Source organism: Thermobia domestica, chromosome 13 (assembly GCF_964235325.1).
Source record: "Thermobia domestica chromosome 13, izTheDome1.hap1.1, whole genome shotgun sequence".
Lineage (NCBI taxonomy): Eukaryota > Metazoa > Arthropoda > Insecta > Zygentoma > Lepismatidae > Thermobia > Thermobia domestica.
The window spans coordinates 209628469-209650930 of record NC_137466.1 but is presented as its reverse complement, the minus strand read 5'-3'; the positions used below and the strand labels follow the sequence as shown (position 1 = coordinate 209650930).

Here is a 22462-nt window from a genome sequence, read left to right as displayed (position 1 = left end):
ACGAGGAACATTAAATTAAACCAACTGAGATAAGGCATCAAAGCGCAATCGATGGAAATTTGCATTGTCAGCTCATAGTCGACACTGAAACGCAAATAATTAATAAATATTGGCAACACAATTATTTATTTGTTTGTTGAGGGCCCGTATGCCCTTCCAGAACCAAAGTTGTATGAAACTTGGATGTACAGCTTGATGTGGTGTCTGAACGAGTCTAGTCTCATCTTGATGTTGAGAGCTTTCAACTGTCCGTGATGTTTGTGTCTTCTTATTTCTGTCGTTCTCGGTAGGTAGTGTAGCCATAATGGAAATCAAACGAAACTAGAAATTTTAAACATCATGTACCTTGTTAATTAAAAAAAAAGATTAAAAACTTTATTAACAAATAAAAAAAATATTTGACTACAGTGAAAATAGTTCATTGCTCTTTGTTTCGAACGGAAAACTGAAGTTTTTGGTTATTAACATTAAATTAGATGTTAAAATGGCCGTAAGTTGAAGGCCTTACTCTTGTTATTAGAACACCCCACATCGTGTAGATTTGAAGGTCTCCGACTTAACGATATTTTTACATCTCATTTAAAATTAATAACTGAAAAATAATGTTTTTTTTTTTTACTTTGGAACAAACGACGATGAATTATGTTCGCCGAAGTTGTTCTTTTTACATATTAATTAAATTTTTTTCTACTTTTTGGTATATAGTATGAACTTTGAAGTACCTAATAACAATTAACCATTTCTTGTATACTCCTTACTATATAAGGTTTGTGGTTCAATCCCCGGTCAAGTAAGTTTGTGGTGGACAACATTGTGCTCGTGGATTTTCTCGGGACACTCCTGTCTCCTCCCACTTCCTCATTCCACTAATTCTTCCATCGTCATTCATTTGGATTTAATCATTGTCCTCCCATAGCCTAACAGATATAATCGAGGGATGTTAAACACAGATTTTTTCCACTTAATATACATATTCGGAATCCTCGTGACAAGTGCTTTGATACTTATACTATAGGGCAGCGGTTCTCAAAGTAGGGTACGCGGACCCCTGGGGCCCCGTGGGACGCAGCCAGGGGGTCCGTGACGCCTAAAAATTCAAATGTGTTATAATAAAATGGAACTCACAGCTGTTATGCAAGAAGTATTAAAAAGAAAGCAATTAGAAATTATACTTACGTTTCTATATTTAAATGTTTTCCTACTTTACTAAATTTCTGCCCTGTGAATATGAAGAGTTATCTAAAAATGCATTTCAACTTTTGATGCCTTTCCCTTACCACTTACTTATGTAAACAGACCTTTTCTGCTCTTTGCTGTATTAGAGCCTGAAAGCGAAATCATTCTAATGTGGAATCGGGTCTAACAAGGAGGGTGTCCGAAGTGTAAATCTCAGATTTCAAAAATGTTTGTGCAGATCGTTAGGGGGGCTCATAGAATAAATATCAGCACAACAAATTTCGGCGGAACCCCATTTTTGGGTGGGGCAGTGTCCCTTTTTGATTTTCGGCTTTCGTAGTAAAAATCGGCCTTTTGATTTGAAAATTGACTTATTGTTGTCGACAATCGTTATCATTTGTCTTCATTTGCGTAAAGATACTACAATTCTGGGTCAGGGATCCATATGTGTGGGGGGGATCCGTCTCACAAATGTGATACATGTTCCCGCTTCATTTTGACGATCTGAATTCAAATATGTCATTAAAAGTTCTTTATGGAACCCATGTGCGGCACAGGTCTCTATCTAGTTTCTGGGATGCTGAATCAGAAATTGAAAGAGAACTGAAGGGATTGAAATAGAAGTTTAGCAGAATCAGTGCTTACTGTATGGATTGAAGCCAAAAGAGATTTCATGCCTGTACATGACATGGATGTTCGGAAATGGGCAACTGAAAAAGAGAAAGAAATTAATCTTGAAAACTTTAAGGGTCCCAAATTTGATGCACACGTTTTAAACGGAAACATAATATTGTGTAGCGAGAAATAACAAAATTCGTATCGCGAACAGACGTTGAAACTTCAGAACAAATAGAAACTTCGGTCATATCTTCCCAGCTAGAAGTCAAGGATACATTACCGGAATTCAATGTAGACAATACTTACAATTCTGATCAAAGTGTTTTTGCAATGAAACCGCACTATAATCGTATGTTAGGCATACAAGGTCAGAAAAAAGTAGAAGCTTCTAAACAATCCAAAAATGCCTTATCTCATAGCTATACAATAATACTCCTTAGGTCTGCCAATGGAAATTTTGTTGGGCCATTATAGATTGTATTCCCAGAACCGACAGGAAAATTTGGAGCAAAGGTCAAGAAACCTTTATTCCAGGCCCTAAATGTTAAGGCTTCTGCATCAACATCTGGAAAGATGGGTAAGCTGCATTTGAAGGAGTGGATCTGTGACGTTTTAGTTCTTAACATCGGGGACAAAAGTGTCTTGCTCGTAGATTCATGATCATCTTTTAACGAGAAAGTGACGCAGAAACACATTCCGGACGAAAAAATGCTATGTAAACATATTCCACCGGGAGCAGCTTGGGCTGTACAACCACTGGATATTTCGGGCTTTAGAACATGGAAGAATGTTGTACGGAAAATGAGAGATTTCGTAAGTTTTCACCAAATTGATATACAACTTTACAACGTAACAACATTATAAAATTGCAATCGCTAGTTTATGAACAACTATCATCGGCAAGGTACCATGATGTGTTCAAATATAGTCGGTATAAATCCGGATATATGGATGCGAGGCCGCCAGAATTTGTTAATCCTGTGAGTTTCTCATTTTCCTTAAACGACACTATCATATGTGATGAGTGCAAAGATATAACACTCCTGAAATGTAGTTGGTGCTACAAAAGTATTTCCGCGGAACACTTATTCGAGCAGTTCCATTTCTGTAAAATACACAATACATAAAGTAAGCACGAATTCTGCCAAACTTCAGCCCTTCAGTTCTATTTCAAGCCTCCAGTTGTCGTTCAACTTTTGATTCGGTATCCCAGAAACTAGGTAGAATCCTGTGCCGCACATGTGATCCTCAAAAAACTTTTAATGACATATTTGAATTCAGCTCGTCAAAATGAAGGAGCAACATATATCACACTTGTGAGGGGGGCCCAAGTGGCGGATCTAGCCCGGGGCCGGGGCGGACGCCCCCAGTTTTTTAGTGACAAAAATAATTGAAGCTATTATTTATATCTTCTTGAAAGTTTATAGTAAACTCATGATATAGTATCATAGCCTGGGGTAGCCCTCCCCCAGTTTTTACCTTCTAGATCCACCACTGGGGAATACCCCCATACACAGGGATTCTCGACCCACAATTGAAGTATCTTTACGCAAATGAAGACGAATGATAACGATTGTCGACAACAATAAGTCAATTTTCAAATCAAAAGGCCGATTTTTACTACGAAAGCCGAAAATCGAAAAGGGGCACTGCCCCACCCAAAAATGGGGTTCCGCCGAAATTTGTTGTGCCGATCTTTATTCCATGAGCCTCCCTAACGATCTGCACAAACATTTTTGAAATCTGAGATTCACACTTCGGACACCCTCCTTGTAAGATTGATGGTGACAAAACTTATCCCGGATTTTCGTGTACTTAAGGAAGAAACAGAAATAATTTCATTCCTCATATTAGTGACCCCACATTTGAGAACATTGTTTATCAAGTGAATTTCCTTTAAAGAAAGAAAAAAGTACATTGATTTTTAGTCTTGAAAGTTACTGTATTTTCAATTGAAATTTCGTTCACTAGGAATCAATCATGTATCTTAAGAGTACATTACTTATTCCAATATTTTCTTGATCTTTCTCTTGTCAGTGGTTATCTAATCAGTATAGAGTTTAATACCATGTGAAATTTCAGATAGCATTGCAAGGGGGTCCGCGTATCACTTTTTAAATGAATTTGGGTGAATGACATTTTGTGATGTCACCTATCCTTTGATGCCCAGTCTGTCACTACGACTCAGACGATACCACATTTATTGCAGTCAGTTCAGGCGTTTGAACTCTACACTGGAACTAATAGAGGTGAATACACACTCACATACGGACATGCCACACACATGACAGCCTCTTTTTGGCTTCGCTGTCGTCGAGTAAACAGAAATATCGATTGGTCTTGGTCAGGAATTCCTATATTTAACCTCACTTCCTTTCATCTTAATTGATTTTTTTTCAGTGTATTACTCAATCCCATCTGTTGAATGTCAGGATGGTTCCATTTTATGAAATGAAATGAAATCTTTCAGTTTAACATCCCATGATTATGCCCTTAAGAGTCTTTATCCCGGCGAAATTAAAATACCGCTAATTTTACAGTAATTATGTGATATCTTCAAATAGATAAAAGATAATTGAAATATGGAACAAGAGCGACCTAGACAATATTGTTTTGTGTGAGGTACCGTTATCACAAGTCACCTAGTGGCTTTATGTTTTCAACTGTTTAGAAACGCGAAAATAAATGCCGATTTTCAAAATGGCTCGAAATCGAAAGCAGATAAGTGAGTCGTGATAACGGTTTCTCATGTAAAATGATATTGTCTACTGCGCTCTTGTTCCACATTTCAATTATTTTTTTATCTATTTGAAGATATCACATAATTACTGTAAAATTAGCGGTATTTTAATTTCGCCGGGATGAAGACTCTTAAGGTTAAGAGAGAGACGATTAAGGGAAGTGGATAATAATGGAAGAATTGTTGTCATGAGAATGTGGAAAAAATGGAGCACCGCGAGAAAACCCATGGGCATCATGTTGTCCATCACAAACGTACTTGGCTGAGGACCGAATCAGGAACCCCACGTACCAAAGGAAGCACTCTACCACTGAGCTACCATATTCCTTGTTCCATTTTAAACATAAGTTCTGATCGACTTTCCTCAAAAAATTATCTTTTAGGTCTTTTGCTCATTACAGTATTTTTACTGTAGAAAGACGTTAGTTGCGCACTTGCTCCATAATTATTGATAAAGAAATATTGCCTGATGAATATACACTTTGGAAAATAAGAAAAATGAAATCTTTATGTTTTATGTCCCACAGTTATGCTGGCTAGGCTAAAGGAGATGGTGATGATGAGAAATGAATGAAATGATAGAATGAAGAAAGTGGGAGAAAACGGGAGAACCCAGGGAAAACTCACCCACACGGTGTTTGTCCACCGCAAAGTTCAATTGGCACGAGTTGGGATCGAACTGAGGACCCCATACACAAGAGGTGAACGCTTTACCACTGAGCCACCGCAGCCAGTGAATATGCACTTTGGAATAATTGTAATTTCGAATATATGTGTACTATATATTCTACAGCTGTTTAGTGGCATTACAGTTCTAAGAAGCCAAAGCATTGAGAACTTCCCTGCGTCGTGCCTTAGTTATGGGGATGGAAGACGCAAGAAAGCACCTCCCATCCATTATCTGAAATGGATGGGAATTTAAATCTAATTGTAATATTGTTTTGCGAGAGGTTAAACTGTTAAATCAATAACTCCAATTTCACTAGGATCTTCGTGTATTTCCATTCTTTAAATCAGGTGTAGTGTAATGTTTGTATAGACTAATAAGCCTGTCATACGCAGTCAGATCACAGGACCGGCATATCTGATGATTTAATCACAGGCAACAATACAGACTGGGAACACATATCTGTTGATGTTCTCTGTTCCTGGATGACTATGACTGGGACGTTCCACCTTCTGGATCTGTCCAGGAACTCGCGTGTCCACAGATTCAATGATAAGTTCTCCGTAGATTGGAGTTAACCATCTAAACGTTATAACTCTCCTTGGTTTTAATTACTGAAGTGAGAAGTGAAGGACACCATAACTGTGCTGTCTATGTGGTAAGTTACTGTAGCTTCTCGTTTGATCTACTCATTGAACTCAAGACCTAGGTACAATGAACTGTCTCTCAACTAAGACTAATTTCGACTGCTCGACTAATCTCCACTGATCCACCAATCTCAACTCCTCTCTGGTTCCATCCTTCACAAGGTTTTTATTTCGTGTTCCAGACGGTAGAATCTGCAACCTCATGTCTAGAAATCTCTCTGTTGTCCCATCTGTTTGAAGAAACTTCAATTTCTTCATTGTCACGCGATGACCGAAATCCCCGGACAGCCTGTGTCTGCAAGTCTGACTGTTATGTCATACCCGAAATTGTGTCTGTGTTTACAAGATGTTACAATCTCTTGTTACAACGAATTTTATTAATTAAAGTTTACATTTCTTTTCTCAATACATCAGTCACTTAATTTTGCAGAATTTTGTCTCGTGTATGTTATCCAATTATTACATAAATGTAAACAAACCATTGCGTAATGAGTCTACACAATTTCTGTCTTCATGTTGTTTCATCAAGTTAACAGATGTAAGGTTTGAATTTTAATACAATACAATTTTGATATAATTTAAACAAGAATAAACTTAAAATAATCACCTAAAGTTCCCTATGGGTAACAGCATTTACAGTTCTTCGTAGGCATATCACAAGAGGGCACTTTGATATAAGTTGCAAATATATAATTACCTGCTGATGTTTAGAAAAGGATAATTCTATCACAACCACAGAGTATTAAATTATCTTTCATGTACATTTTTGGAAGTCAATTTAAAAATTTATATAAACGGTACTAACACGACTAATTTTTTTTTTTTTTTCAGAAAGAACCTGTATGAACAAATACTAAAACAAAGGTCACCATGCCATCTTATGGAAAGTTATCGTTTGAACGAGGATAAAGGTAAGTGCATTATTTACATACTTAAATTACGTATGTTGATCTTTCTTATGGAAAAAAAGAGTACACAAACATAATTTTGTGAGACTCTCCCATTAAAAGGATGTACTCTCATTATTAAATGAGCAACTACTGTAATTGACTGATTTCCACTAACAGGGTATATATTTATACGATTATAAAACAAAGAAAAACGATAGGTGTTTTATGAATTCAGATTTCTTTTGGGAAAGGCTTTCTCCATTGTTCGCACTAGGTAACGAAATTACGAAACGCTCACAAATTTATCGTGCCATTTCGGCTATTAGAAGAAATGGTCTTTACTCACACGATTCGTCAGATACGGCACCTCTACCTCTCACAATCTTTAACAATGAGCTACGACATTCTTGTTTCCACATGCTGCGGAAGTGTGTTACCAAAAGGAGGAGAAGTAGGTACAGCTATAGTGACCGCAATACAGTGGCGGATCCAGAGGGCGATCGGGGCAATTGCTTCCCCCCCATAAGAGGAAACTTTCTTATTTTATATATAAATATAACCCATCTCAGAGTTTGGAGCTCTTAAAAGTCGCTCTAAGTAGGAGTATTACAACCCACCGCCCCCCCCAGAAGTCCGTCCTGGATCCGCCCCTGCCGCAATGACTAGTGAAGTATGGGCTCCACACCAACCATACAACTACTTTGCACACGTGTGATACATCGGAAGATTTTAGTACCATTCGTAGAGCTGTCATACGAACTTACACTCGAGAAAACTTCAAACAGCAGAACAGTGGCGGATCTAAAAGGTAAAAACAGGAGGGGCCAGCCAGTACCCAGACTATGATAGGTATATATAAACTTTCAAAAATATATAAATAATTGCTTAAATTATTTTGTCACTGAAAAAACTGGGGGGGGGGAGGGCTAGCCTCCCGGCCCTCCCCAGATCCGCCACTGCAGCAGAACAAGTACACCAACAATGTTGCCAATCTTTGAAGACATGGTGAACAAGCCACAAAAAGCAGCACCTAAAGAGCTATAGCGCGAATAGCAACACTTATTCGAATTAAACAATAACAATAATAATATCGTAAATACGAGGGCGATTCACAAAGTAATGCCTCCAAGGTGATACTTTTATTTGTGTTTGACAGATAGCACCGATACAGGTAACAGTGGAAAGCTTGCTATGTCAGCTACAAATGGTGGCATTATATTTCAACATAGTCCCTATTATGAGCAACACTCTTGCGCCAAAGCGAAACAGTTGCGATGGCTCTTCATGCCGTCGGCGAAGAATTGCGGTGGCTGCTCGCGACACCATTGCAAAACTGTTACTTCCACCTCCGCGTCACAACTGTAGCGTTGATCCTTGAGGTGATTCTTAAGTTTGAGGAAGAGCCAAAAGTCGCAGGGCGCAATATCGGGACTATAGGCAAGATTAGGCAGAATGTCAACAACACTTTGCCACAGTTGAGATAACTTTGAAATTTTTTGGCGGAACGGAGAACGTGTGGCGGTATTCCATCGACTGTCGCTTCGTTTCTGGATCGTAAAATGGTGTATCCACGACTCGTCGCCGGCGATGCATGTTTCTGGGCGCACAGGCTTCCGCAGTGAGAAATTCAACAAAAGCCCACTGTTTCAACCGGACGTCACCACTGGATTGCACGGACTGCTCCATTACTCTGGAATGAGAAGAGATAGGAAGGTAAAACAAGTGCAGAATACTTGAATTCTATAGCTTAGATCAGCGTTTCCCAACCGGTGTGCCGTGAATGGACCGCTGGTGTACCGCGAGGAAATAGAAACAAAATTATTAATTCTATAGCATCAAATTGCAAAACGTAGGGGAAAATGTATATTTGTATTGCATATTACTATGAACCTCTACTAGAAATTTACAATTTTAAGTTTCATACCGTGTTACTTTTCTGTACATTTCTAATGTTGAAAAAAGAATTTGTTATTGTTTTGACCATTATTGCTTCTTTATTGTTGCAGACTGTTTCGTACCTTTCGTACCTTTAAAATATCATCCAAACCTTTCGGCAAATTACCTACATTTGTGTTTTAAAAGTAAAAGAGATTTGTTTCTTCGTTCGTTATTTAGTGATCTTTCTCCTTAGTAAAAGGTTGGATACAGTTTTCGAAAAAGAAAGCGTATTTTTGAAAACCTGAGTCCAATATTTCATTGCAATTGTTTTCCGTTTTTAAATTAGAATGAAACATAAGCATAATGATTTACCACGGGGAAAACCCAGTGATCGAGCTTTCTTCTCTAAGAAAATGGACATGAGATTTGGAACATGGCATATTAGGAGTCTTTATAGAGCAGGCGCGTTAAAATCCGTAACGAGGGAGTTAGAGAAATACAGGATGGACGTAGTTGGAGTTCAGGAAGTTAGGTTGAAGGAAACGGATCTGAGAATTCCGGAAATTTTACGTTCTTTTACGGGGAAGGAAATAAAAATCACCAGTTAGGAACAGGGTTTTTCGTTCACAAACGAATGTTACCAGCAATTAAACGGGTTGAATTGTTACTGACAGACTATCTTTTATTACTCTTAAGGGACGGTGTGATATTATTGTTTTAAATGTACATGCCCCAACTGAAGATAAGGATGACAATATAAAAGACAGTTTTTACGAAGAAGTGGAACGGATATTTGACCAACTCCCGCGATACCATATGAAAATTCTATTAGGGGATTTCAATGCGAAGGTAGGACGAGAGGATACTTTCAAACCGATTATAGGGAACGAAAGTCTGCATAAGGAAAGTAATGACAACGGTGTTAGACTCGTGAACTTTGCAACATCCAAAAACCTAATCGTGAAGAGTACAAAATTCCCACATCGCGACGTTCATAAATACACTTGGACATCACCAGACGGGAAAACACGTAATCAAATTGATCACGTTTTAGTAGATAGAAGTAGGCAATCTAGCATAATTGATGTCCGGTCGTTTAGAGGGGCTGATTGTGACACTGACCACTACCTGGTAGCAGCGATAATACGAGAGAGGTTATCGTTGAATAAAGGTAATATTCATTGTCCGAAAACGGAGAGATTCAATTTAAAGAAATTAGAAGAGAGCCAGGTAAGAGAGGAATACCAGATTGAAGTTTCGAATAGATTCTCGGCTTTAGAAGATTCGGAGTGCACTAGTGTTGAGGATACCTGGATTGAAATTAGAGATAGCATTAAAATTTCAGCAAAAGAAAAATTGGGACACGCGGAAATACGTAGGAACAAACCATAGTTCGACCAGGAATGCATAAAACTAGCAGAGAAGAGAAAACAGGCAAAATTACGCTGGCTACAAAATCCGAATGAAATGACTACACAAAATTTCGCAGATATCAGGCGGGAAACTTCCAAAACTTTTAGAACAAAGAAACGCGATTTTCTGAAAGCTAAAATTAAGGAACTTGAAGATAATAGTAAAAATAAAAACATAAGGCACATGTATAAGGGAATCAACGAATTTAAGAAAAGCTATCAACCTCGTGCTTATATATTAAAGAAATCTGACGGTACAGTTCTCACTGACACGGATAGCATCTTAAATAGATGGAAAGATTTCTTTGACGATTTGCTTAACACGCAACCAAAAACTAGTGTTCGTGGAGAAAAGGAGATACACACCGCAGAACCGTATATTCCAGAACCCAACCGAATAGAAGTAGAAACCGCTATAAAGAAATTAAAGAAACACAAATCTCAGGGTGTAGATGAAATTCCGGCTGAGTTAATTTTAGCTGGAGGCGAAAAATTGTGGAACAAGATACACAAACTCATTATCTTTATCTGGAACAAGGAAGAATTGCCACAAAAGTGGAAAGAATCAATCATTGTTCCAATCCACAAAACTGACTGTAATAATTATCGAGGCATTTCTCTTCTGTCAACATCCTATAAAATCGGTTAGGAGATAAACATTATACAACGTTCTTGCAGAACTTGGAATACCGAGAAAACTAATTAGATTAATTAAGGTATGTTTAAATGAATCCCAAAGTAAAGTCCGGGTAGGAAAATTTTTGTCCACGAGCTTTCACGTCGAAAATGGCCTGAAACAAGGAGATGCGTTGTCGCCATTATTATTTAACTTCGTTTTGGAATACGCTATAAGGAAAATCAAAGACAGGAACCAGGGCTTACAATTGAACGGTATTCACCAGGTTATGGCATATGCTGATGATGTAAATTTAATAGGGGATGATAGGAGAAAAATAGAAAGAAATGCAGAGATCTTATTAAACGCTTGCAGGGACATGGGTTTAGAAGTAAATGCAGAGAGAACTAAATACATCGAAGTGGGTCGGGACCGGAATACATCAAATTATGGATGCGTTAAAATACTATATAATACTTTTGATAAAGTGGATACTTTCAAATATCTAGGATCAATATTAACAGAGGAAAATCATATTCACGGAGAAATTAAATGTCGACTAAAGGCAGGGAATTCGTGTTACTATTCGGTTCAAAATCTCTTGTTGTCGCGAATTCTGTCGAGGAATTTGAAACTTAAAATATACAAAACGATAATCATGCCTGTTGTTCTGTATGGCTGCGAAACATGGTCACTTACTCTGAGGGAAGAACATAGACTGAAAGTATTTGAGAACAAGATCCTGAGACGAATATTCGGACCCAAGAGAAACGGGAATGGGGAATGGCGGAAACTTCATAACGAGGAACTACATAATTTATATGGTTTACCCAACATTGTTAGGGTCGTCAAGTCTTGGATGCTTAGATGGGCGGGTCATGTAGCTAGAATGGAAGAAAGTAGAAACGCTTTCAAAGTCTTGACTGGAAGACCAATCGGAAAACGACCATTAGGAAGACCTAGACGCAGATGGGAGGACAATATTAAGATGGATCTCGCAGAGATTGGAATACAAAGTAGAAACTGGATGCAGTTAGCTAAGTATAGAAGTCAGTGGAGAGTTTTTGTGAACGCGGCATTGAACCTCCGGGTTCCATAGGCCATAGAGTGTTAGTTAGTTAGTTAGTTAGTTAGCGAAGATCAGTAATCAGAGAAAAAATACCACTGTTTTATATATTTACAAATAATAATATCTATAAGTGTGCCGCGAGAATCTAAGTTACACCCGTAGTGTGCCGCAAGTTGAAAAAGGTTGGGAAACGCTGGCTTAGACAGTGCGGAATATTAGCTTTAATATTGCTCAAGTAGTGGGTATGCATATAATTGCAATACCAATTAATCCAATAAAAAATTTCAGTATATATTCAGGACAAATACCACCATTAATAAGGGATATGTTTTCATGACATCCTTATGGATATCATTGGTACGCAACGGGTTACCTTACTGAATCTCCTTAGGTATTCAAGGTTGAATTGCTCAATCATGAATGAAATTTTAAACAATGAACTGAAGACAACAAACTTTCCCCTTTACAAAGAAAAATGGTTCCTGTTAATTTTAAGAAATCTTATTGTAAGACACGTTCCATTTGCAACATACCCAACTAACCGACTCATCAATTACGTTTTTTTTTTTGCCTTAAATTAAAATTCAACAAATTTGTTCCAGATATTTGTGTTCTATACAGCAATTAAAAATAATTTTCTTGACAAAATTTCTAAGTTTGATGGTTCATAATTCAGAAATGAGAAGTGATCACAGGAAATCATTCCATGTATGTAATAAGAAAATAAAGATCAACCACTGTTAAATTTGATAAGATCGAGTAACTTCACCTGCTGACATTTAGTGACATTTTCGCTAAAATTTGACTGCGTCTAAACCTCAATGTTTGCTGGCTCATAACTCGTGACCCAAAGGTCTGCGACGAAACAATATTTCACATCACAGTAACCGAGTGAAAACCACTATAGCTAAGTTTGATGGAAGTGAGATAAGTTCACCTTAGGACAGGGTTCCTCACCGTGGGGGTCGCGAAAATAAGCGGAAAAAATAAATATAATTAGAAACTAATACCTGAAAATATTTTTAAATATTATTTTGAATTTTGTTCTTATAGGCATATTTTTTTATTTTTATACGTACGGTACTGTTAAAAACAACAAGAAATAGATCTACTAAACATTTTCAACAGGTGCAGAGTTGTTTAAATCAATTTAAATGAAAGAGATACCATATGAAACTAATGAGAACTGCATATTGATATACCAGAAAAATATAAATGCAACAAAACTTGCATATTGAAAAACAATTAATATTCAAAGCACCAATCCGCAATAACTGTGTTGAGTTTGTTGATAAATCAACAATAGACAAATTATTCTGTCGACAATAAAAAGATTTGTTGCTCTTGCAGAATTGTACACGTATGTGAGCGAATAGTCTTTTTTTTCAGCAAGCTGGCCGTAATGAAGGCAGATTTTTGGTGTGGGATCTTATTTGATTCCTAAATTTTAAATATAATCAAGCTACTTTGAACAGTTTTTGGTGATACTGAACACATACACAACAATGCGAAAATTCAGCATAATATGAGGTAACTCCAGGGGCGGATCCAGGACCGACTTCTGGGGGGGGGGGGGGCGGTGGGTTGTCATACTCCTACTTTTAAGGGCTCCAAACTTTGGGATGGATTTTATTTATATATAAAAAATAAGAAAGTTTCCTCTTCTGGAGGGGTGCGATCGCCCTGATTGCCCCCTCCCCTGGATTCGCCCCTGGGTAACTCAAAGTTGTGGTCTCTTGAAAATTAAAATATTCAATGGCTTTTCTAACAACTGTTTAAGTTTTTTTTAACCAAAATTAGAAATCACATTATTGTTTTATCATTTGACCCAAAGTTAAGGAAGTTATGAAGTTTTAAAATTTTCAAACGGACTCCATTTTGAAACAGTATGACAGATCGGATTCGATATTTGTAAATGAACTGACCCAAATCTGGTTTTAATCCATTCGATTTTAGGGAAGTTATTGTATCCACTATAAACAAGAAATTGTTTCTACTATTATAGAAATAGATGGATATCGTGAGATCTCCGTAGTAGGCACATTAAAAACCCCACCCAAGCTTATTAGAAACCGGAAATTATAAGGGAATCGCTGGAAAGAGGGTGTGATAAAATGGGGTAGTGATTGGAATTAGGTTGAGAACCACTCCCTTAGGATATATATATATATATATATATATATATATATATATATATATATATATATATATATATATATTGTCCTTGCAGTGTTGGCTTTGTTTGATGGACGAAAATAGATTCAAAGAATTCAAGCTAAAATGTAGAATTTAAGATAATTTTACAAACATGTGGTTTCTATTACTGTGACCTGAAAAATCAGGTAAGCTTTAAAACCCAGAGAATATAACGTAAAATAAAATAAAATAAAATAAAAGATGGCGACTACACTACCTGTTGTAAGTTCGTAAATCGATACGAAAATACCGTAAGGAATCCGTTGTAAGAATTCAGCATAAATTCTTTTTCTCCTGAAGCAACAACGTTTCATCCCCTGTTCTCTCTTTATTTAAAAAAATGTAAGAAAAGACTTTTTCTTTTTAAATCTTAAACTGCAAGTTGTTTCAAACGTATTTATCTGCACCAAAGGTTTGTGAACAATAAATAAAAATGTGTAATTTGTAGAGATATTTGGTACGAAAGTAACATAAAGTCCTGTCGAAATTAAACTGAGAAATGGACTTGTGCTTTAGTTGATCTCGTAGCAGTACTATAAAGCTAACCAAGAAAGTTCTGTCGTTTTATCACCCACCGCCTTCGAACATCGATAAGTCACCTAAGACGTACGTGGAAGATCAAAAATCGTCTCCATCAGCCTCGACGACCTTCTGCCAACGTTCTGGAAGGCTATGGATTCCATTGCGGTAGAATTTGGTGGGTCGTGAAGTCAAGAAGGTATCAAGTGCATTTCTACTGGGGTTTTGAACTGGTGTAATCTAAGGTGATTGTCCAAGGAATGGAACAGGTGATAATCGGACGGTGCAATGTCCATGGAGTATGGCGGATGCAATAGTGTTTCCCATTAAAGGCGTAGAATGGTGTCCGGAATGCTCTAACCAGCTGGTAGCGATTCCCGATGCACGATACCGCGAACAGTAAACCAAATACACAGTAGAACCTTCTTCTGGTGCAGTGCTGGTTTCGGTTGTTTTGAAACCCTTTCATGGGATGTTAACCATTGATGACGGTGCCGTGGAGCTTCGTACATGACCCACTTCTCATCACATATCAACACTTCCCAGAAATGGCTCCTTCCTCAGACAAGATAGCAAAGAAACATAGATATCTGCTTGCGTTACCTTCTGGTACGGAGATAAATGATGTGGGAGCCATCGACCCAACTTGCAGTGCTTCCCAAGTGATGGGGGTGTTGCCGAATGATTTTTCCACTCACACTGAATTGTAGCCCCGCTTCCTCACATGTCTGGCCACTGTTTGCCTCAACTACTGCCTGAAGATCTTTATTTTGTACATGTGTTTTTCTTCCGGCACGTGGTGCGTCTTCGAGTGTTTCGTCACTGTCTTTAAACTTATTAAACCATCGCTGCACTGTCCGCTTAGTCACGACACCCTCACCAAAAACCTGGCATATCTTTCACCCCACTACAGCGGCGTTTGACACCAGTTTGAACTTGAATTGAATACACACCCTTATGACGCTCTGTGAAGGTCTTATGTTCACTCTGTTGTTACGCAAGTTGAAGGTGTAACTGAACTGCCACAACCAGGTATAATGTTGGATAAACCCACACCAACAACTGGCCTTCGCCTTATCTCCATTCGCATTCAACTCACGGTGTGAGGGACGAATGGAACACAGACCTCCACAAAAAGGGACAAAACTTTCTTGGTTGCCTTTATAGTTTGTAACTATCTGCAAAGGGAACTTTAAAATAACAAGAAAGAATGCCATTTAGGTAAAAAAAAATCTGGCAACGAGAACTCGAATAAAGTTTTGTGGTTGCAAAGATACAGAGGACAGAGGACTCCATTAATATTTTCTCTTGCTCCTGCTATTTTTATTCGTGTACCCAAACATAACACTTGACAGCGATTAAAATAAGACCAATTAAAATTTCAGAATAAGGTCGAGGAAATCGATTGCAAACTCAGACGAGTGAAAAGAATACATTATTTACTAAACAGCGCCTACTTGGACCATTATAAGTTACCAAAATGTTGTATTTTATTGAGCAAATAAAAAGACCGTAAATCACTGGCTACTCTCAAGTTCCCATTTCATAATATAGTATCTCGTGACAAATTAGGAGTAAGAACAACCTCCCAGAAACGCGTTACTGACATTTTTACCTTTTAGTGGCAATATCTTCTCAAGACCAGAACAACAATAAATTCTAGTTTCCAGAAGGCAGCAACATACATAATTTGAAGGAAAGATTGAAATAAATAAATAAATAAATAAATAAAACAGGAGTGTGACTCTCACAGGAGACCATAGTATGACGTCAACACCAATTTTGCCGGGTTAACCTAAACCATAATCTTATATTGTACAGGTTGTTATCATAATTACTTCAAATGAAACAGATTTCATGAATTGATATTTTTTGAGCACCTTCAAAACAGCTATTTGCCACTCGTATTTTGATCTACTATCATTTTTCTTTTTCCAAAACTGATAAATTTATTCCATCTGCGTTGAAAGGGATGTTAACATTCTGGCCAATAAGCCAAACTAATTTAATTGCCTGGACTACAGTTAACCGAGAGTTTCATAGCCACGAACATAATCGTGCAGTGGAAAACCAGCATCAGGGGCGACAGTATACGACGACGCGCCCTACTTATAAGAGGTCAACAGACCAGCCGCGAAGCGCCGGCATGGTTGCCGCGAAGCGTAGGAAATTTTTCAAAAATAAACCCTGCTTTTCCTTGATTTTGATAACTTTTTATTACTTTCTTCCTTCTAGTTTATGTGCGCATGCATTTTCCTAACATGAGTGAAATTTTTCTCTCTTTTCTTCTTTTCTTCCTTCCTCCCGAATTTTGCGCCCCTTACTTCGGCGCCCGGGGACGTCGCCCCACTCGCCTCTCCCACGGCATGGCATTGGCCGCAAAGGCGTAAAACCATAATTCTAATCTGTCCTATGCGAAGCAATCTCTGTTTGGGCTTGGTTCATTCTGTCTAACAGAAAATCTTTTTTCATCCTATTTAAAAGAAAATCTTTTTTCAACCTATTTAAAAGAAAATCTTTTTTCATCCTATTTAAAAGAAAATCTTTTTTCATCCTATTTAAAAGAAAATCTTTTTCATCCTATTTAAAAGAAAATCTTTTCTATACTATCCGAAGATCTCTTACTCAAAGGATTTGCAAAGAGAACTCTTTTCACCCCACACATTTTTCAAATGAATCTTACCTATCTTAGGCGATTTGATCCAACGATTCATACATCAGTGAAGAGTATACAGGGATACCGGGGTTTTAAGTCTTTGTAGTCTTTATTACAATTAACTTACAATTATAAACAATACATCAAATGAAAGTGCAACTCAGTTTTGTAAGCAGTCATACGCATGCACTGTTTCTTCTGTTTGCCGTTAGAAAGCGCTAGTAGCAAAGGTGGCGACTAGTGAGGAGAACGCGCTGAAGCAACTGAAACTGGTGCTTCTTATCTTGATGCGCTACACGTATGGCTCTTTTCTTAATTCGAAGAAGGTGAACCAGAAAACTTTATTTGGTAGCAAGATGGCGAGCCGCCTAACTGGCATAACGAAGTACGCGATTAGTTAAACGATTTTGTATCAGACCATTGGATTGGTCCGCAAGGAGTCGAATGGCAGAGCTTGTTTCGCATGGTCTCCATGTTCACCATATCTAACGCCATGCGATTTTTACCTTTGGGGATTCATAAAGGATCATGTGTACGTTCCTCCGCTACCAAGGAAGAGGATTGAAGCAATTGTTGCAGCAATTTACTTCAAACACATTGATCAAGGTTTGGGAAGAACTCGCCTATAGACTGACTGCTGTGTGACCAATAGTGCTCATATTGAACACTTGGAGCAAACGTTGGTTGAATTGCTCTTTCACTTGGTGTATTATTTATAATTGTACATTAAATGTAATAAATACTGCAAATCCTTATAACCCCAATATTCATTTTGAAACACCCTGTATATGATAGAACTCCATATCATTTACATTTCACCTATCGATTTGTTCATTTGCTTTGGCTTCGAATATTTTATTTTGAGACTATGTTTTCGAACAGCGTTAGTTTGTGATCATCCCGTCATCTCAATGATCAACTTCTGCATTCTTAAAGAACAACGAGTAATAAATTGCTTTCATTGACTGTTAATTGTAAATTGCTCGATATTAGTTATAATTATATATGCTTTGTGTAGCTAATAGTAGGAAACATATCAAGTCAATAATCCATGTTTAGTTAATTTCACTAACTTCATTCTCAGTTGTTAGATATACACCTAGGCATCTAAATCACGTGAGTATTTATATAATTTTGCGTGTACTTGTAGATGTGTGCCATTTCGATTAGTTCTTGATACTTGTTATGGATTAGGATTAGATTTCTGACCTTCCGGCATCTATGGCTACTTGTTAGGGATAAAGATTAGATTTCTGGGCTTTCGGCATTATGGCCATATTAGCTCCTCACACTTATGAGGGATCACGTCCCTCTGTGATTACACTGCCCGGGGAAATTTGGAGAGGAAGAAGGGAGTGGCGAAGGAAAGAAAATACCTGAGACTATTATGTTCACTACCATTCGTGCTTATGAGTACTGATCTATAAACTCTACGAAATTAATATTCACGAAGGGCTAAAATCAATATATGGATCAAAGTAGCAGTGCTTTGGGTATATCCTATTCCTTGCCTTGTAACTTTGTACTTTTTTTTTTTTCAGAAATATAATTCTTGCCGGTTACACCGACTTGACAGCTTGCCATTTGAGAAATATATAGGCGTGGAAATATACTTGGTCTCATTAAAAATGTTTTTCTTTCTACGTTCTAAGTGTCAATACCATCTTTGAAAGCTTGTGAAAGCCTGTGGTAATTATGGGAGGATAATAAACGTAAGAAAGACAGAAGCAATGTTTATTGATGCGAAAATGTCTGTATCAAACGTAGAAGTAGAGAGAAAGAAATTTTAAAAGCTGACTAACGTTTGAACCTTAACTACTGACGACTTGAAGTATGGATGTGGACTAAATGAAAAAAAAAAAATGATGACGTTGTTATAAGAGGAGAGGTACACAAGATTTTGAATGAAGAGGTAAGAAACTAGAATATTTTTGAAAAAAAAAATGGATCAAAAATTGCGATCTTGTCCAAGAATTGTAGGACTGATCCAAAAATATGAATCAAAAGATTGAGATCTTGTCCAAGAATTGTAGAAGTGATCCAAAAATACGAATCAAAAGATTGAGATCTTGTCAAAGAATTGTAGAAGTGATCCAAAAATATGAATCAAAAGATTGAAATCTTGTCCAAGAATTGTAGAAGTGATCCAAAAATATGAATCAAAAGATTGAGATCTTGTCCAACAATTGTAAGAGTGATCCAAAAATATGAATCAAAAGATTGAGATCTTGTCAAAGAATTGTAGAAGTGATCCAAAAATATGAATCAAAAGATTGAGATCTTGTCAAAGAATTGTAGAAGTGATCCAAAAATACGAATCAAAAGATTGAGATCTTGTCAAAGAATTGTAGAAGTGATCCAAAAATACGAATCAAAAGATTGAAATCTTGTCCAAGAATTGTAGAAGTGATCCAAAAATATGAATCAAAATATTGAGATCTTGTCCAAGAATTGTAGAAGTGATCCAAAAATACGAATCAAAAGATTGAGATCTTGTCAAAGAATTGTAGAAGTGATCCAAAAATATGAATCAAAAGATTGAAATCTTGTCCAAGAATTGTAGGTGTGATCCGACAATATGAATCAAAAGATTGAGATCTTGTCCAAGAATTGTAAGAGTGATCCAAAAATATGAATCAAAAGATTGAGATCTTGTCGAAGAATTGTAGGAGTGATCCAAAAATATGAATCAAAAGATTGAGATCTTGTCAAAGAATTGTAGAAGTGATCCAAAAATATGAATCAAAAGATTGAGATCTCGTCAAAGAATTGTAGAAGTGATCCAAAAATACGAATCAAAAGATTGAGATCTTGTCAAAGAATTGTAGAAGTGATCCAAAAATATGAATCAAAAGATTGAAATCTTGTCCAAGAATTGTAGAAGTGATCCAAAAATATGAATCAAAAGATTGAGATCTTGTCCAAGAATTGTAGAAGTGATCCAAAAATACGAATCAAAAGATTGAGATCTTGTCAAAGAATTGTAGAAGTGATCCAAAAATATGAATCAAAAGATTGAAATCTTGTCAAAGTATTGTAGAAGTGATCCAAAAATACGAATCAAAAGATTGAGATCTTGTCCAAGAATTGTAGAAGTGATCCAAAAATACGAATCAAAAGATTGAGATCTTGTCAAAGAATTGTAGAAGTGATCCAAAAATATGAATCAAAAGATTGAAATCTTGTCCAAGAATTGTAGGTGTGATCCGACAATATGAATCAAAAGATTGAGATCTTGTCCAAGAATTGTAAGAGTGATCCAAAAATATGAATCAAAAGATTGAGATCTTGTCGAAGAATTGTAGGAGTGATCCAAAAATATGAATCAAAAGATTGAGATCTTGTCGAAGAATTATAGGAGTGATCCAAAAATATGTATCAAAAGATTGCGATCTTGACCAAGAATTTTAGAAATGATAAAAAAAAATGCATCAAAAGATTGCGATCTTCGCTAATAATTAGTTTTCGGATCAGGGACCACAAAATTTTTGAACGACCCCTAAATCGAGTTTTTGTATTTTCTACGGAATAAGCACATCATACTGAGTTAAGTGACTGTTTGGATTTGGCTACACTATATGTAGTCCTCCAGATATAAGGCCTACAAGAAAATGTGTGATTAAAATATATTGGAGTGTTTGGATCAAGGGTATATGTGTGTTAGAAATAAATAAGCTTCATCACAGTATAAGGCCGGCTGCAAATTGACCAGAAGGCAGGATAATCAAGCTGAGATACAGTTACTGTAAAGCAATGCAACAAAGCCTCTTACTGTATATTCGATCAAATGGCTTTTCCAACGTTGTGACTGAAATACACAGTCAGTTCACTTACGCTTCTTTCACTCAGCATCCTCTTGCACCTCGGCTTCAGTGTCCTGACTGTCTGATCAATGTGCCACGTGCCTAAGTCTCTCCGTTGCTCCTCTGTAAATTATATTGTTATTACACATCTGATACATTTGTGCTGACGCAAAAGGTTGTGATACATACAATAAAATCGTGAAGCCATACGTCACAGCTCCGCCACACCTACTCTGTCCACTCCGAGCCACTAAGATAGCAATGTTTCGAGCCAACGATCATGGCGGAAACGAGAGTAGCCAATCAGACATGCCGATTTAGACGATGCTCGGTTGCTTTTTGGCTTGATTGAGTTCATATGTTGAAGATACGTATGGGCAGATCCTCTATTTTATAAATCCTTGGATTAAACATTCAACTATCCAGATGGGTGCTAATTTATTTGCACTGCAAAACAGAAGTTTGAACACTAAGGAACATTAAAGAGTGTAACTATGATACATCTACAATGTGTAACTTTTCCAGTTTCTCCAACATTGCACTGAATTAGTTTGTGTAGCATTTGCTGGCATTCCTATTTTTCTCACAATCACTTCAACAATCGTGTACAACAACAAAATGAAAAATGGATTGTATCTACTGAGTTTTGGTGCTCTTATATTCTGGCAACTCTGTAAGGAATAAAGAAACCCACTCACATCTACCCTCTTAACACCACTTTCATCCAATAAGACCATGTAAACACAACATAGGGTATATATCTATATCTATCTATCTATCTATCTATCTATCTATCTATCTATCTATCTATCTATCTATATATATATATATATATATATATATATATATATATATATATATATATAGATAGATAGATAGATAGATATGTAGTGTTAAACACATAGAAAACTTAAAAGGGTTTGTGATGGCTCAGTGGGAGCAATCATCCCTGATTTGTGAAGCCCTGGTTTGATTTAAGCTCCCGCCAAATGTTTTTTCTAGTGGACAAACACCATATCAATAGGTTTTCTCGTTGTTCTCCCGTTTGCTGCAACTTAACTGATTCTACCATTTCGTTCATTAACCTCGGTACACAATCGTAGGACGTTAAACTAAAAGAAAAACTTAAAATTTCAATATTAACTACTTAGTAATATAAATTACTTTAAAATTTTAACGAACAGTTTTTTGCAACGAAACTGAACTGAATGCGACAAGTAGTACGTAAAACCGATAACATACAACACCGTATGAAGGTCAATTGGTTATTTCCTTGTGCGATCACCATGCCTGAAGCCCTTATCCTTGATTGAAATATGAGATTACACTGTACAACTACTATGTATTTAAGGGGTAAATTTAAGTTAATCCCATGAATATAATATTTTAGATTGAAGATGGTGGTATTTGCTCCATTAATCTTTCAAAGAAGTTGCTTTTCCTTTTATCTTTCTTTTTTTTCTTAAAGTATCACTATTTTCTTCCTTTTAATACTGGCGGAAACATAAATTCTCATTGTACAGGAGGACATAAACAAGTAAATCATTCCGAGAAATATAGTAAAAATGCGGAGTA

The 22462-nt window shown here is 36.8% G+C and overlaps 1 long non-coding RNA gene across 1 annotated transcript in view; it reads left to right on the top strand.

The window, feature by feature from the left end:
* LOC145667479 (uncharacterized) overlaps positions 1 to 22462 on the top strand; it is a 607699-nt gene that overhangs the window by 420875 nt on the left and 164362 nt on the right. Inside the window, exon 3 of the long non-coding RNA XR_014127892.1 lies at positions 6680 to 6759. This is a non-coding gene — a long non-coding RNA (uncharacterized LOC145667479). The remainder of the gene's footprint in view (positions 1 to 6679; positions 6760 to 22462) is intronic.